General features: G+C 42.8%; 1 protein-coding gene and 1 long non-coding RNA gene across 6 annotated transcripts in view; one reads left to right on the top strand and one right to left on the bottom strand.

Moving 5' to 3' along the window:
- The window catches only part of LOC147582380 (uncharacterized), a 35,030-nt gene extending 28,367 nt beyond the window's left edge, over window positions 1–6,663 (top strand). For both annotated transcript variants that reach the window (XR_015249062.1, XR_015249063.1), the window contains one exon: window positions 1,699–6,663. This is a non-coding gene — a long non-coding RNA (uncharacterized LOC147582380). The remainder of the gene's footprint in view (window positions 1–1,698) is intronic.
- CHCHD5 (coiled-coil-helix-coiled-coil-helix domain containing 5) overlaps window positions 1–16,983 on the bottom strand; it is a 43,206-nt gene that overhangs the window by 11,257 nt on the left and 14,966 nt on the right. Inside the window, exon 6 of one of the 4 annotated variants that reach the window (XR_015249058.1) lies at window positions 28–854. The exons of 2 other annotated variants lie outside the window; for them this stretch is intronic. The gene's annotated coding sequence lies outside the window, so the exon portion shown is untranslated. Of the gene's footprint in view, window positions 1–27; window positions 855–15,204; window positions 16,207–16,983 lie in introns of those variants that run through there. One more of the 4 variants, XR_015249060.1, reaches the window with a different exon arrangement.

Genomic DNA, 16,983 nt, shown 5'->3' with positions numbered 1-16,983 from the left:
CACACACACACACACACACACACACACACACACACACACACACACACTTCCCTTGGATTGCTGAATCTGTCTCACCCTCTTGACCCTGCTGATAGATGCTTGAGAGTTCCTTCTTTGAACACTTTGGAAGTATTCTTCTAGAAAGTATTCTCTCTTATAGGTTCTTTCTGGTACTTAAATTTCCTTTACATGGCTAATCCCTACCCCCAGTCTTTTTTTTTTTTTAACATTTATTTATTATTTTTCGGAGAGAGCAAGGGAAAGGGGCAGAGAGAGGGGGACAGAGGTTCTGAAGTGGGCTTTGCACTGACAGCAGAGAGCCTGATGTGGGGTTTGAGCTCTCGAACCATGAGATCATGACCTGAGCTGGAGGACACCCAACCTGCCACCTAGGTGCCCCTCCCAACCCCCCGGTCTTGCAAGAATTAGACCTTGACCTCACATAAGTAAAATGCTGCTGCTGAGATGACTCAAACCTTCTATTAGCAGAATCTAAGTAACCACGGGCAGGACACAGTATTGAGGTTGGGCTGGGCTACGATAGCTAATATACCTTTGCCCCAAGTGAATAGTACTGTTCACAGTTAATATCAGGTATATAATCACCTGCCACTCATAAACAGTCCGAACTATCCAGTGTCAGTGGTGATGGATGATCACATTGCCTGCATTTTCTGCTGACCAGTCAAGTCAGGGTATGTGTAATAACCAACACCTCTTCTGGCACTGAAATTAATGACATGTTAAATTGGCCTGGGCCTGGAAGGGAAGCCTGGTTGCAATCCATCTTCTTGTAAGTCAGCCTGGTTGTCCTACGAGGAGTTACGGAGGTGGCCATTCTCATTCATTGTTGCCTAAAGTAAGGAAAAAGGATTTGGTCTAAGCTCTTATCAGTACAACTAACTATAGTATTTGATGGCGTGGTTTATATTTCTCTTTTTTTTATTTTGTTTTTTAAGTAACCTCTACACCCAGTGTGGGGCTCAAACTCAGAACCCCAAGATCAAGAGTTGCATGCTCCCTGACTGAGCCAGCCAGGAGTCCCTAAAAAGAATTCTTAGCCATGATATATGGAGGTCCAGAGGTGGTGAGGTAAAACATCTCCACTATCGTGCCCTGGCAACCTTGCATATCTCCACATAGGCCACGTAGGCAAGGCTAAACTGAAGTCTGATGCATGTCGTGGAGGAACACCTTCTAACCCCCTAAACTATGGCAAGATAGGCAGTCTTCTGAGGAGCTGTCATGAGACAGTTTATCATCTGCCTCCCTGGTTCCAGAGAGGCATGGGGCTTTAGGTCTCACCCTCCTATGAGGACCACCACAGACTATAAAACACTGGCTATAGTTTATAGAGTTGGCACCAACATTCAAGGGGTGAGGATTAGACAGGACATTATGGCAGGGGGTGGGAATCTTGGAGGCCACCTTCAAATTCTGCCTACCACCGCTCTTGCCACATCATGCATCCTTGGCCGCAGTCTGGCACAGTGCCATCCATCATCCACATTGCTGTCATCTGGCCTCTTTTGTTTTGGTGTCACCCTGCACAAGGGCCATAGGGATCTGGCACTTCTGACTGCTCACACTTTCACTCTCTATATAAGTAATAAAGTGCCCAATCTGAAAAAGTAGCTCATTGTTTCTTTGCCCGCTAAACCCCTCAGCCAGGCCTTACCTTGTCTTGATCCCTCCCAGCTGGAGCAACCACACTGCAGTCCTCTTGGCCACAGCGGGAAGACAGCAGGCCTACCAAGTGGGAGAAGGAATCGAACACCAGTGGAACTGCAGGACATGGCCAGTGAGTCCAGCAGGAGTTGGAGAATTGACATGGGACTGGATTCTCCTTGTGTTGCATCAAGGGAGGCAAACCATGAAGTTGGATGAAGGAGAGTGGATTGAATTGGGAGCACTGCTATGTGGTACAGGATGTAACACCCTGGCAAGGAGCAGGCAGTGGTATTAATGCTCTACTTGGTTGGCTCATGGAAGCTTAGAAAAAGCAATGGCTTGCACTAAATGAAACAGAACTGCCAGCACTGCCATGGCAAATAGTGGGTGAAGGGATCAAAAGACTCAGAGAAGTGGGCATGCTGGTGTAGACAGGCTAATGAGGACAGAAAACCCACCAGGCGGCTGTGGTCCACAAGATGACCTGAAGAACATTCTATTTTTCCCAAATGATAAGGAATGTGCTAGTGAATATGGCCACCAGCATGGGTAAAAAGTCCAGTGGCTGCTCCTCTCTAGGCCAGGGCTGATGGGAGATGCCCATGCAGAAAGAAGTACGCTTCTAATTCTGATGAGGATGACAGAATCTCAAAATAATAGAGGCCAGTGATGGCACGCCACTGGCAGCATTAAGGTGGGTAAGATTACTATAATACATGACAAGAACAGTTGTAATTCACAGCAGCCAGAGGAGTCTGTTCCCATAGAGAATTATGGAGATGGTATTAGAACATAGTATTCCTAGGGGGCAAGATATAGCTTAATTTATACAACTAAAGGGAATCAGATGGATGATAAAGGCTCAAGGCAGCCATCCCAGTAAAAAATTATGATCAGTTGCCCATCAGACCTCTGACTGAAGGGAGGCTGAGCTGCATAAGGAAGGATCCTACAATGTCATGGCAAATGTATATGGTAGTGATGGTCCCTCTCCAAATGGACCTCTAAAGGGACCTCAGAAGAAAGGAGAATAACCAGATATTTCAAGGCCTGTCAGACACAGGATGAGTTAACACTGAGAAGCAGAGACCTGAAGTATCATCATTATGGAGCCCAGCTCATACATGGCATCCTGGGCCAGGCCAAGTCATAGTGGACCCACTGTGCCCATAGATCCACCGGATGCTCATTTCCCTGATCCACAAATAGATCACTGGAATGGACATGTTTCCCAATCAGAATAACCCCATATGGTCCTCAGCCTGTGGGGAAGAACCACTGTAGGGGGAAAAGTCAAGTGGAAGCCTCTGAAACTGCCTCCCCGACCAAAATAGTATGTCAAAAACCATATTCCATCCCAGGGGGGATTGGCCTAACAAATTAGCGTCACCCATAAAGATGAAAGAATGTGCAGGTGGAGGTGCCTATCATACCCCCTTTTAAATCACATCTGGTTCCTGCACAAACCAGATATATCCTAGCAGAAGGCAAGTAGACAACTGTAAACACAACCAAAGGGTAGCCCCAGTGGTTGGTTATCACGGCTTTGCCTGAGAGGTATCCAGATGTTTCTTGGTTGAGCTTAACAGGCTATCAGGAATGCAGTACGCAGTCTGATCTGGCAAATGGCTGTTTTGCATCCCGATCAGGGGCCATTTACAATCTTGCCCCAGGGTATAACTCTCCCAACCTCTGGTTGTTGTCAAAAATGCCTTGGGGTGGAATTAGGACCCCTGAGAGCAAGTCTGGGTTAGGTTAAAAAAAAAAAAATCTTGCAGGGTGAAGAGCAGGAGTAGACCAACTAAAAGTGTTTACAGAGAATTGCAGTCATATGCAACATAATGTTGAGCTCCCTTTTGGAACACAAGCTCTGGGAATCTGTACTCATTTCTGGTACTCCTTTCCTCCCTCAGGATGGACTGGGGCAAGAGACCTTGGAAGCAATGAAAGGGGTTACTTCCACAAGCCTCCTAGCCTCTCTCCAACACCGACCTGGCCCACTTTTTGACCCCGTCCTGCAGATTTTGCATTTATTGTACCTTCCTTCCCAGCCATTCCAAACAAGAGACTTGCTCTTTCTCACCTAAAACTAAGCAGGGACCTCCAACTTCTTCCACCTGTTGGCCCTTAAATTCCACTCACTGCATCACAGGTATCTTAGGAATCCTTGACCCTCAGCCTCTAAGGCTCTCAGCCTGTGCCTCCCACAATTGACCTGTGAGTCCAGCAGACCCCACAGGTGCCTCAGAGCTGCCCAAGTTCCTCTAAAATAATTTTTTGAATGTATATATGTATTGATGTATTGTATTTAAAAAAATTTTTTTTTCACTGTTTATTTTTGAGAGGCAGAGAGACAGAGCACAAGCAGGGAGGGGCAGAGGGAGAGGGAGACACAGAATCCGGAGCAGCTCCAGGCTCTGAGCTGTCAGCACAGAGCACGACACGGGGCTTGGACTCACGAACCATGAGATCATGACCTGAGCCAAAGTTGGACGCTTAACCGACTCAGCCACCCAGGTGCCCCTATTTATGTGTTGTAAAGAATCTTTCTTCCTGGAGAAAGCTTCAATTCCAGGCCCGAGTAATCCTTCAGGCAGCCTGGGTCACAAGTTATGATGAACAGGAACGTCTCTGGGTATTTAACATTCTAAGGCCTCTTCTTGTAGAATCCCTTCCTTCACCATTTTTGGGCAAGTATTTGAGTTCCCACCGTATGACAGCCACTGTGCTTGAGCTGAGAGTATCAGGATAGCATCTAGACTTTCAGCTGACTTCTCACCAGCAAGATTGGAAGCCAGAAAATGATGGAATATACCCAGTGTTCTGAGGTGAAATGACGGTGTGTCAGGGCTCCTTCAGGTTCAGCAATTCACCAGGAGGTCTCACAGGACTCAGCGTATAGTCAGACTCATTCATTATAGTAAAAAGACATAAAGCAAAACAAAAAACAAGCAAACAAACAAAAAACAACAAAAAAGGAAATGGTGCGTGGGGCACAGTCCAAAGGAAACCAGGTGCAAGCTTCCAAGAGTCCTCTCCCAGGGGAGTCACACAGGACACGCTCGATTCTTCCAGCAGAGTTGTGACAACATGTGTAAAATATTGTCCACCAGGGAAGCTCATTAGAGGCTCGGGGCGTAAGATTTGTACTGGGAACTGGGAACGTAGGCACCTCTGTCTAGCACAGATCAAAATTCCAGACTCCCAGTAGGAGAGCAGATGTTCAACATAGACCATATGGTACAGTTTCGACACAGTAAGCCATTCTTGTCAGTCAGGGAATGATGGGAACACTTCTGAAATCCAAGGGCCCACATGCCAGCCGCGGGCCATCCTCGTAAGCAGTCCTTTCTAAAGATAGCGGTCTTGAGCCACCCTGTTAATGCTTTTTTTTTCACAGACTGTCAACTTGGGATTTTGTAATCAATAAAAGTACCCTTGAAGAATGAAAGCAAAATGAAGACATTCCAAGCTAACAAAGTAGAGGGTCTGCCTCCAACAGAGCTGCAGTACAGATGGAAAGCAATCCAGAAAAAAGATCGAAGGAAAGAATGAAGAACACTTGTGGTGCAAAACATAATAAAAATGTCTGCCAGGCTTAAAATAACAAGATGAACAACAAAATAAGGGGGAGAGGATGTGAGGTTAGTGTATTCAAATATCCTTGCATGATGTGAAGGATGGTAAAGCTATTCACTAATTTTGGACTTTAATAAGTTAATTGTGAATGTCAAAATACCTAAGGTAAAAATTATTAGACTAGAAATAGAAATCCCACACTTGTACAAAGGAAAAAAAAAGGAATTCTATAACAGTATTTCACCAGTACAAAAGAAGCCAAAGATGAATAGAACTAGAAGAAAAGGCAAAATATAAAGCACAAAAGAAGATGACCAAAGTATTCCAAACGGGTCAGTGATTATCATGTAAATTATAATAGAATATACATAATATAAATAACTGAAATTTTTCACTTAAAAGATGTATAGTAAAGGAATGCAAAAGGATGTATTTAGACAAACTAAGGAAAAGAAAGCAGATGTGGCTATGTTATTATCAGACCAAATAGAATTTAAGGCAAAAAAGCATTACTAGAGATAAAGAGGATCACTCCATTATGATAAAAGGTTTAATTCACCAGAACATGAAATAAATACAAACTTCTGTGAACCTAACTGAATAGCATAAAATACTGTATATAAATAAAAAATGGGCAGAACTACAAGCAGGAATTCACAATTCTACTATCTATGGGATATTTTACACATCACTTTCTGTAATATTTTGATCAAGATGTTACTATATTGACTAAACTTGGCAGCCAAAGGCATTATCTTTGGGGCAAAAATGGAACAACAGTTGTGGAGCACACATTGTTTTGAATTTCACATCGAGCTTTTACGAAAAAAGATCCCACGTAACATTGTTCACCAAATCTCAAAGGATTGGTGTCACTCCTTGACCATAATTCAATTAAGTTAGAAAGTGTTAACCAAAAGAAAAGTAGAAAAACGCCATATTTGCAAATTCATGAAATAACTTCTATTTTATTTATTTTTAAGTATGCTCCATGTTCAACATGGGGCTCAAACTCACCACCCTGAGATCAAGTCACAGACTCTACCCCCTAAGCCAGCCAGGCATCTCCTCATGAAGTAACTTCTCAATATTCATGTGTCAAAGAAGAAGTGGAAATCATTTAGGATGCAGAAATGAAAAACAATGATAATGCTACCATATTACAAACACTGTCTAGATATTATAGCCCTAAATGCTCATGTTAGAGAAAAATAAAGGCTAAAAGTGAAAGATCCATGTAAGTAACTTAAGTTACAAAAAGGACAAAATACATGAATTTCTAGACGATGAACTGCTGCATTAAAGTTACTGGTATTTTTCTTGGTTGTATTAAATCTTGCAGACATGCTTTCCCAGTTTATACTCCTAGTAGCTCTGGTTGGAGCAAAATTTCTTACACTCTCACCAACTTTTTTTTTTAATTTTTAATTTTTTTTTTAACGTTTTATTTATTTTTGAGACAGAGAGAGACAGAGCATGAACGGGGCAGGGGCAGAGAGAGAGGGAGACACAGAACCGGAAGCAGGCTCCAGGCTCTGAGCCATCAGCCCAGAGCCCGATGCGGGGCTCGAACTCACGGACCGCGAGATTGTGACCTGAGCTGAAGTCGGACGCTTAACCGACTGAGCTACCCAGGCGCCCCTCTCACCAATTTTTAAAAGAAATAACTTGCTAAATTAAGTTCTAGGATAGGAGTACAAATGTATTTTCAAAATGTAAGTTAAATTGTATGGCTCATTGTGTGAAAATAAGGAGCAAATCATCTATATTCTCTGGGTCTAAGTATCTAAAATCTCAAGGGGAGTTTGTACCAGCTCAAATCTACTTTCAAGAAATATTATGAATAATTAAGTGATGTAAAACCTTTGAAATTAAATTAGAAAAATCAAAATGCTATGGAATGTAAGTTATCAAAATATTGATGACGGAATGATAACAACTCAGGTTTGCACTCTCCTTCCAAAAGAAGTAAATGGGGGCGCCTGGGTGGCTCAGTTGGTTAAAGTGTCTGACTCTTGATTTCAGCTCAGGTCATGATCTCACAGTTGGTGAGTTCGAGCCCCATATCAGGCTCCATACTGACAGTGCAGAGCCTGCTTGGGATTCTCTCTCTCTCCCTCTATCTCTACCTCTCCGGCTCTCTCACTCTCTCTCTCTCAAAATATAAACTTAAAAACACATTTTAAAAAAAGAAGTAAATGGTATTCATGGTCATTAGACTACATTCTAGGCAGCACTTAAAACACTTGATGTAAGTGATCTTGCCATATCCTCACAATAATCTGATGAGTATTTTTAGCTCCATCTTACTGATAAGCAAACAGGCTCAGAGAGCTTAAAAACCTTGCCTCTTCTCCTCCTCCCCTTGCCCTCCCCACCCCCCCCCAAAAAAAAAAAAACTGGAAAAAAGTGAGGCCAAGAATCAGATTCTGGTCATTTTTAAAGCTGTGCTCATCCCACTAGCTGCCATATTGTGAGATATTGCCTCATATCTGAACCTAATCTTTGGAAAGCCTAAGTGCCCCATCATCCAATGGAAAGGAAAGAGCTTATGGAGATCAGCAGATAGAGTTTTGGCTGAAGTCCATCTCACAGTGGGCCAGGTGAGACCTTGAACTAATCTTGTGGTTATTTCCCCAGTCACATCAGATATATTTCCCAGCTGGTGAAATCCCCACATTTCTTTCCTGACCCAAAGAATAAAGCCTATTGTGATGGGACAGGCCAAGTGAAAGATTCTAGAACTGCTCCTCCCCACCTCTACCTTAAATACTCAACCAAAAATCAATGCCCTATCCCTGGGGGAATCCCTATCTCTTGCTACCACCATCCAGAACCACCACCATCCAAAGCTCAAAAGATGCAGACCTGGTGATCCCCAACATATTTTCATTTAACTTATATGTTTGGCCTGCACAAAATTCAGATGATAGATTTTCACAAATTTAATCAGGTGGTGATGCCAGTGCTCAATAGGCCCATGTACAAGTGAGAAGAGTGTACATGGAATAGTCCATGTATGAGATGGCTTGGCCATAGTGGGTAATGGAGTCCATGCCTGGGTTCAACAGAATGGCTTTTCCCTCACAAAGGCTGGTATGCTATGACATTGATGAGTATCCAATCTGCCATCAGAGGAGGCCAACACTGAGCTATGGGAATTCAGAAATATGGTTTAGTCTAGCCAAGCTGACATACTACAAAAACATCACAGTGACCAAACTGCCTTACTAAGGTATTTAGACAAGGAGGAGATGAGAGAGGTAGAGTCTGAAATCTTTGTGAGTTGATTTCCGAGGAGAGTGTTTCAAAGCTCAACAATACCAGAAGCCTGTGGATGATAGAGAGCATATAGATTCATTGAATACTTGGACTCTCAGTCCCTTGTTGGGTGGCTTTGCAGGCTTTGTTACAAAAGGTGCACCACTGTCAACCTGCAAATGATCCAGAAAGCCAAATACATGATAGTCTGGTTTCAAACACCACAATGGTATGCCTAGAGTCAGCTAATGAGACTGGACCAGCAACATCATAACCTAAAAAAGTGTAACAATGGTGAAGCACTGTTGGAAGCCAAAAAAAACGAGAGTCAAAGGTCCAATGTAGGCAATCCATCAAGAATGGGTAGAGCCAATGCCCCTGTCCTGTGGATTCCTTCACTGTTAAATAAAGGGGCCAACTTTTGGCAGAAGTCATAAGTCTTGCATGTAGTGGAGGCTTCTGCATCAGAAGCAGGGTCCTCAACTTTGTGTCCAATGTAGGATGGTGGATGTAGTGCCATGTTCAGTATGACTGTGGGTTCAGTAGGCAATGTGGACCACACAGGGTGGACCAGCACCTTGACTCCAATCAGTCTCCTCAGAGAAAGGGTCCTTACTATGTGTCCAGTATGCTGAATCATTAACTACAATTTGTTCTCAGTCTGCAGCCCAAAGAGTCAGTAGTTTTCTAAGTAACAGAACCGATGGCTAATCCACTGGGGACAGGCCAAGAGTCAGAAAAAACATGACTTAGAATATCATCTAAAGCAATGGTTCTTCCCTTGTGCGTGTTGGGTAGGAATCTAAATTGGCGTTGCCACTGTGGAAAACAGTATGGAGGCTCCTCAATAATTAGAAATACTATGTGATCCAATAATTCCACTACTAGGTATTTATCCAAAGAAAACAAACAAGACCCATTAGAAGAGATATAATATGTACCCTGTATTTACTGCAGTATTATTTACAGTAGCAAAGATATGGAAACAACCTAGGTGTCCACTGAGAGATGAATGAATAAATAAGATGTGGTATAGGGACACCTAGGGGGTTCAGTTGGTTGAGCATCCGACTCTTGATTTCGGCTCAGGTCATGATCTCACAGTCTGTGGGTTCGAGCCCCACATTGGGCTCTATGCTGACAGTGTGGAGCCAGCTTGGGATCCTCTCTGCCTCTCTCCTGCTCGCTTGCTCGCTCTCTCTCTCAAAATAAATAAACATTAAAATTTTTTTAAAAAGATGTTATACACAATGAAATGTTACTCAACCATAAAAAATAATGAGATCTTACTATTTGTGACAACACGGATAGATGTAGAGGGTATTGTGCTAAGTGAAATAAGTCAAACAAAGAAAGACAAATACCATATGATTTCACCTATATGTGGAATCTAAAAAAAAAAAAAAACAAAACAAAGCAGAAACAAACTCATAAGTACAGAAAAAAAAACTGATGGTTGCCAGAGCTGAGGGGGTGGGGGATGGGCAAAATGGAGGAAGGAGAGTGGGAGGTACAGACTTCCAGTTATGGAATAAGTCAGGGGGATGAAAAGTACAGCATAGAAAATGTAGTCAATGGTATTGTAATAGCAATGCCTGGTGACACACGGGAGCTACACTTGTGGTGAGCACAGCATAATGTATAAAACTGTTGAATCACTATGTCATACACCTGAAACTAATGTAACACTGTGTGTCAACTATACTTCAATCAAGAAAATAGTAATACATTAATTTTAAAAATAAAGTGATGGCTCTTAACCAAGAGTGATTTTTTTCGTCCAGGAGACATATGACAACGTCTGGAGACATTTTTGATTTCCATGACTGAGGGTTGGGATGCCACTGGTTATCTAGTGGGTAGATGCCAGGATGGTGATAAACACATTACAGTGCCTGGGACCTCCCCACACCCCTGCAAAGAATTATAGTGCCTAAAGTGTCCATTGTGATGAGGTTGAGAACCTTGGTGAAAGGCCCTTCAGCCCTTATTGCAGTTGGTCTTCCAGAGTTGTCACTGGGGCTGGATGGGTGTTCCCCATTCTAGCCTACCTTTGTATTTGTTTTAAATTCTCCATAATGAGGGCGCCTGGGTGGCTCAGTTGGTTAAGAGTCCAACTTCAGCTCAGGTCATGATCTCACCATTTATGAGTCTGAGCCCTGCATCAGGCTCTGAGCCCTGCATCTGAGCTCTGAGCAGCCTGGAGCCTGCTTCAGATTCTGCATCTCCCTCTCTCTCCTTGACTCCCCTACTCACATTCTATCTCTCTCTCAAAAATAAATAAACATTAAAAAAAATTTTTAAATAAATTCTCTGTAATGAAAAGTGTAATTAAATGTAGAGGCCTAAGGAACCAGACAGAATTCTGGGCAATCTCCATTCTTATTCAGACTTTCCAGAGGTTTCCATGCTTTCTGAAGTCTGAGAACATGACTATAATTTTCAGGAACGCTAGGAGGATTGTTTTGTTTTTTGTTTTTGTTTTTTTCTGGGCCCAACAGAGACTCAACAGAGACTCTGTTATGAAATTTCCCACCAATTTTTGACAACACACTTACTTGCAAACATTTTACTTCTTCCAGATCCTCTTTCTAACACTTGAACTAAAATTTTCTGCTTGTGCTCTCTTCTAATTTATCACCTTCACAAGGGCCGGGAATTTTGTCTGTTTTGTTCACTGATACAGGTAATCCCAGCACTTAAAACACTACCTAGCACTTTATAGATGCTCAATAAATGTCTGACTGACAGACTGAATGGATGAAGGAGGGAACGAGCTAGCTTTTTAAAATTTGTGAGGTTTTTTTTTTTAATGTTTATTTATTTTTGAGAGAGACAGAGCATGAGCAGGGGAGGGACAGAGAGAGAGGGACTCACAGAATCCAAAGCAGGCTCCAGGCTCTGAGCTGTCAGCACAGAGCCTGATGCGGGGCTTGAACTCATGAACCGTGAAATCATGACCTGAGCCAAAGTCAGTCACTTAACCGACTGAGCCACCCAGGCACCCCAAAATTTGTGGGCTTTTTTTTTCTTTTTTAATTTTTTTTTTTTAACGTTTATTTATTTTTGAGACAGAGAGAGACAGAGAATGAACGGGGGAGGGTCAGAGAGAGAGGGAGACACAGAATCTGAAACAGGCTCCAGGCTCTGAGCTGTCAGCACAGAGCCCAAAGCGGGGCTCGAACTCACGGACCGCAAGATCATGACCTGAGCCGAAGTCGAACGCCCAACCGACTGAGCCACCCAGGCGCCCCTCACCCCTTGTTATTTACGGCTGAATAATATTCCATCATACAGAGATAGCTCATTCTGTTTGTCTATTCATCAGTTGATAAATACTTGGGTTTTTCCCACTGTTGCGCTATTATGAATAATGTTGTTATGAACACTCTTGCACAAACTTTTGTGTGAACATGTGTTTTAAACTTTTTCGGGTGGAATATACCTAGGAGGGGAATTGCTGGGTCATATGGTAACTCCATGTTTAATTTTCTGAGGAAGTGCCAGGCTGTTTTCTGAAGCAGTGGCACCATTTTACATTCCCACCAGAAATGTATGATACCGTGACTACCGTGGGTTCTTGCGTAACAATGTATTTCACAAGAGTGAAAAGCACCCACTTAGAACCCAGTTTCTTGCTTCTTCTCAAATTCAGTAAAAATCCTGATTTTAACAAGTCAGGGATTTTGCTGAAATGAAGGCAAAAAATAATTTAACAAAATGTTTAATAAATCTGAATTCTACTTGTCTTTATTTTATTATTCCTCCAACCATCATCAATCACCCAGACATGAGCAGTAAATGTTAAATGGAGTCACCTATGATATGCTGTCAACTTTTATCGTCTATAGCCACAGCTTTATACATTGGGGTGTTTTTTTTTTAATGTTTATTTATTTTAGAGAGAGAGAGGAAGTGCATGCACCTACATGTGACCTGAGGAGGAGCAAAGATAGAGGAAGACAGAGGATCCAAAGCTGGCTCTGTGCGAGAGCCCCATGAGGGGCTTGAACTCATGAACCATGAGATCATGACCTGAGCTGAAGTCGGATGCTTAAGTGACTGAGTCACCCAGGCACCCTATACATGTTTTTTGATTCTGTTAATGTAAATATGTGTTTATCATGGGAGGAGGATAAGACATATTTCATTTAGCATCTTGTCACTTTGACTTTGTAAATATTGGATGTATTGGTGCAGGGCCTCCGTTACACTCTTGCCTTGGTTGCGAATGTTGGGGGCCAGCTGGTAGCTGCCTAACTCTGCTTTGTGATCTAAGCAATTAATCTCTTTTTTTTTCCCCTTGCCAAATCTGGTAGGTAGAAAATGCTGGATAAGACCTATGGTTTATTTTGTATTAAAAAAGAATTTTTTTTAACATTTATTTGTTTTTGAGAGACTGAGAGACAGAGCATGAGCAGGAGAGGGGCAAAGAAAGAGGGAGACACATAATCCGAGGCAGGCTCCAGCTCTGAGCTGTCAGCACAGAGCCTGATGCAGGGCTCAAACTCACGAACTGTGAGATCATGACCTGGGCTGATGTCAGACGCTTAAGGGACTGAGTCACCCAGTGCCTCAGGATCTATGGTTTAAATGGGAAGTAAGAGAACAGCTCTCCCAAAGGAAGTTAATGAGACCAGGTCACTATCTGCTCAAGTTGAGGTGGACTTTCAGCCTCTCTTCAGGGCTGGGGACATTACCAAGACAATGAGTTTTGTTTTGTTTTGTTTTTTTCAACGTTTATTTATTTTTGGGACAGAGAGAGACAGAGCATGAACGAGGGAGGGGCAGAGAGAGAGGGAGACACAGAATCGGAAACAGGCTCCAGGCTCCGAGCCGTCAGCCCAGAGCCTGACGCGGGGCTCGAACTCACGGACCGCGAGATCGTGACCTGGCTGAAGTCAGACGCTTAACCGACTGCGCCACCCAGGCGCCCCAAGACAATGAGTTTAAAGTGGTTTAAAAACAATAGGCAGACTTACTCTTCTGGAAATCTGACCCCTTTATGTGAAAATGCGGGTGGGGGGAAGGTGATTCCACTTGGTGTTATTCTCCATGAACACAGATTATGAGATGTCTTCTCCATGAACTGAAATTTTCTTGGACTTCAATCAAATGTAGACAAGTAGAATGAAAGCATGGCCCAGCTGATGCTTCCACCTCTGGCATTTCTCCAAACCAAGGTGGCCTTGATGCCTAGGAAAGCCCCATGCACATGGCAGCCTGGGGAGCAGGGGCAGGAAAGACATCTCCCCATGAGGAAGAACATCCACATAATTTTTTCCTGTGCATGATGTGAATCCATAAATTCATGAGAGACAAAAACCAACATCCTCTAATGAAAATTTCGGACTTAGAGGACATTAATAAAATGCTGTCATAAAATTCCCAAATTCTCAAGGAACACTTAAAAGTTAAATTAAGATCTGTCACAGGTACATACATACAATTGAATAGAGGACAGGCATCTTATCAGAAAAAGCGGAAATATAAAATTTTAATTTGGTGGGTAAAAAAAACGTGGTATTTCTGTCCTCCTATTATCATGCCTTCCCCCTTTCCTATCTTGTTGGGAAAGAAGGTTGAATTCTCCATTCAGTGCTATGGCAGTCAAGGGGTGGGGAGTGGGTAATCCGTTCACAACAAAAAGAAGAAAACCAACTCTCTTCTTCACACGCAATGGTTCAGGAAACTGTAGGGGTGAACTGCAAGGAATTAAAAGCCTGAAGGATGCAACCAGTGTGCAGAGCTCATAAACATGACATGATGTAAGCTACAGGATCTGCATCTGAGTAAATGGTTGCATATGCAGAAAATGGGAACCGTGTGAGGGATCACAGCAAGGGTGAAGCATTGTCCCTCCCCAGACAAGACTAGCACAAGATTAACAGAGTCCTTGTTTCATCTTTAAAATGAGCAAAACGAGGGGCGCCTGGGTGGCTCAGTCGGTTGAGCATCCGACTTCAACTCAGGTCATGATCTCACACTCATGGGTTTGAGTCCCGCGTCGGGCTCTGTGCTGGCAGCTCAGAGCCTGGAGCCTGCTTCCGATTCTGTGTCTCCCTCTCTCTCTGCCCCTCCCCCACTCACTCTCTCCCTCTGTCTCTCTCTCTGTGTCTCTCAAAATAAACATAATAATAAAAATAAATAAATAAGTAAAATAAAATGAACAAAAGGGGAATTGTATACAGTCAAGGCTTAAGATACTGGGCAGCAACAATAATGCCACCAAATCTTTTTCCTTTTAATTTCTTTTTGAAAGACGAATGTGTGAGTGGTACTTGGCCAAGTAGAGAGTTGGAATATTTGATTAAGAAAATGATGTTATCCAGAGTTTGTAAGGCTCCTGGATTGCAATGATGTTGAGCCATTTAAGTTAAGGTGTTATCAGTTGGATTGTACTTTATATTGTGTCTTAGATTTTTTTTTCTTTCTCTTTTTCTTTTTTTTTTTAGAAAAAGCAATTTTTCTGGACTGTAGCTAAAAACAAAGAGGATGATAGGGGCGACTGGGTGGCTCAGTCGGTTAAGCGTCTGACTCTTGGTTTCAGCTCAAGTCATGATCTCACATTTCGTGAGTTTGAGCCCCGCATTGGGCTCCACACTGACAGTGCCGAGTCTGCTTACGATTCTCTCCCTTTCCCTGTCCCCCTCACTCTCTGCCCTTCTCCCCCTCGAAATGAATAAATAAACTGAAAAAAAAAATTTTTAAAAAAAAGAGGACGATGATGGCCTGAACAACAGTCATCAAGAAGTTCTTCTCCAACGCTTCTTGTACTTTATGTGATCATTCATTTCCCCCCAACTTTTTACTTTGGAAAATTTCAAACCTACAAAATGCTGCAAGGACAGTACAGCATACCCTTCACCTTGATTCATCGATTCTCAGCCTTTTTCCGTATTTGTTCTTTCTAGACAGATATAGCTGTAGATACCTGTTTATATGTAACATGTATATATACATGTACTTATGTATAAATATACATGTATATGAAGGATAGGTATAGGCACATATCTAAACTTAGATATAGGTATAGGGATATATAAACACACATTTTTTTCCTGAACTGCTTGAGAGTAAGTTATGAGACTTCAACCCTACACACTTCAACATGTATCTCCTAAGAAGGACATTCTTCTATGTTAACTCAATATCATTATCAAACCCAAGACACTTAACATTTCTTCAATACTTTTATCCAATATCCAGTCCTTATTCAAATGTCCCCAACTGTCCAAATAATGGCTTTGAGAGACTGCCCGCACAAGGGTGATAATATCTCTTCAGTCTCTTTTAATCAAGCACTGTTCTGTGGGTATTTTCTTTCATGATACTGATGTTTTTGAAGAGTCCAAAACAGTCACTTCACATGGTATCTCTCAACCCAGATCTGGATGATGTTTCCTTTTTCAAGGGAGGTCACGAATGAGAGGTTTAGGTATTGCTATGAAAACACACAGAAGTGGAATCTGGGCCTGTGAAGAGGGCAGGGACAGGGAAGACTCTGAGGGGCTCTGGACTGACTGAGCTCAGGTCTGAATGATGAGTAGCAATTAACTGAGCACACTGAGCCATCGAGAGCAAAAGCACCCCGGGCCCAGGGTCCACGACGCTGTAGCAAAAGAGAGCGTGGCGGCCGAGGGAAATTACAAGCTTGGGAAGACAGCTTGGGGCTGAGTGTTCCCGTCAAGAAATCTAAGAAAAAAAAAAAAAAAAAGAAATCTAAGGAAAAGTCTATGCAGTCAAGTGAAAGCCCACAGCAGGGGCCTGGGCTAGTGATAACTATCTACGAGCCAGTGATTTAATATGCTCTATAATGAATGAGATCACTGCAGAGAGTAGAGAATAGAAGAGATGGGGTTTAGGCCTTGAAAAATACCACCACATGATGGCTGGGTGGGAGAAGGAGGAGGAACAGCCAGAGAAGGAGGAGGAGACCTGCAGAGTGTGTGTGAAGAAAGACAAAGGAAGAAGGGGTTCAAGAAAGTAGTAGGGCAGTTAAAGAAAAGATCATCTGACGCTTGTTAAAACAGTAAGGAAGACTTTATTCGGGCTATTGCAATAGGGATATGGCAACCGGGGAGCAAGATCTGGCTCAACTCTGAATCCAAGGCCAAGTGGGGATGTGCAGCCAACAGAGTGTCAGTGGATGGAAAATTACTAAGAGGGGACATCAACAATTCTTGCCTTTACCAAGAATCAAAGGTAGGGCGTGAGAAATTTGAGTAGATATCAAAGGTGAGGAGATTCTCACTAAACCGACTTCGTAGAATTCTTTGCTGAGACTGGGCTGGGAAGGCCAGACACAGGATGGGGGGGGTCAAAGCTGAGATTTAGTCAAAGAGAGGCCCAGAGGAACCTGATTAAAATTTGATCAAGGAGAGAGTCCTTGTCAGGGGTCAGCCATCCAGAGCTGCAGGGATGAGGACGGAAAAAGTATAACCACATGGGCGTCATTTGACTTCTGCAAGA

Source organism: Puma concolor, chromosome A3 (assembly GCF_028749965.1).
Source record: "Puma concolor isolate L17-30 chromosome A3, mPumCon1.1.hap2, whole genome shotgun sequence".
Classification (NCBI taxonomy): Eukaryota; Metazoa; Chordata; class Mammalia; order Carnivora; family Felidae; genus Puma; species Puma concolor.
This window is presented reverse-complemented; position numbering and strand designations above follow the sequence as displayed.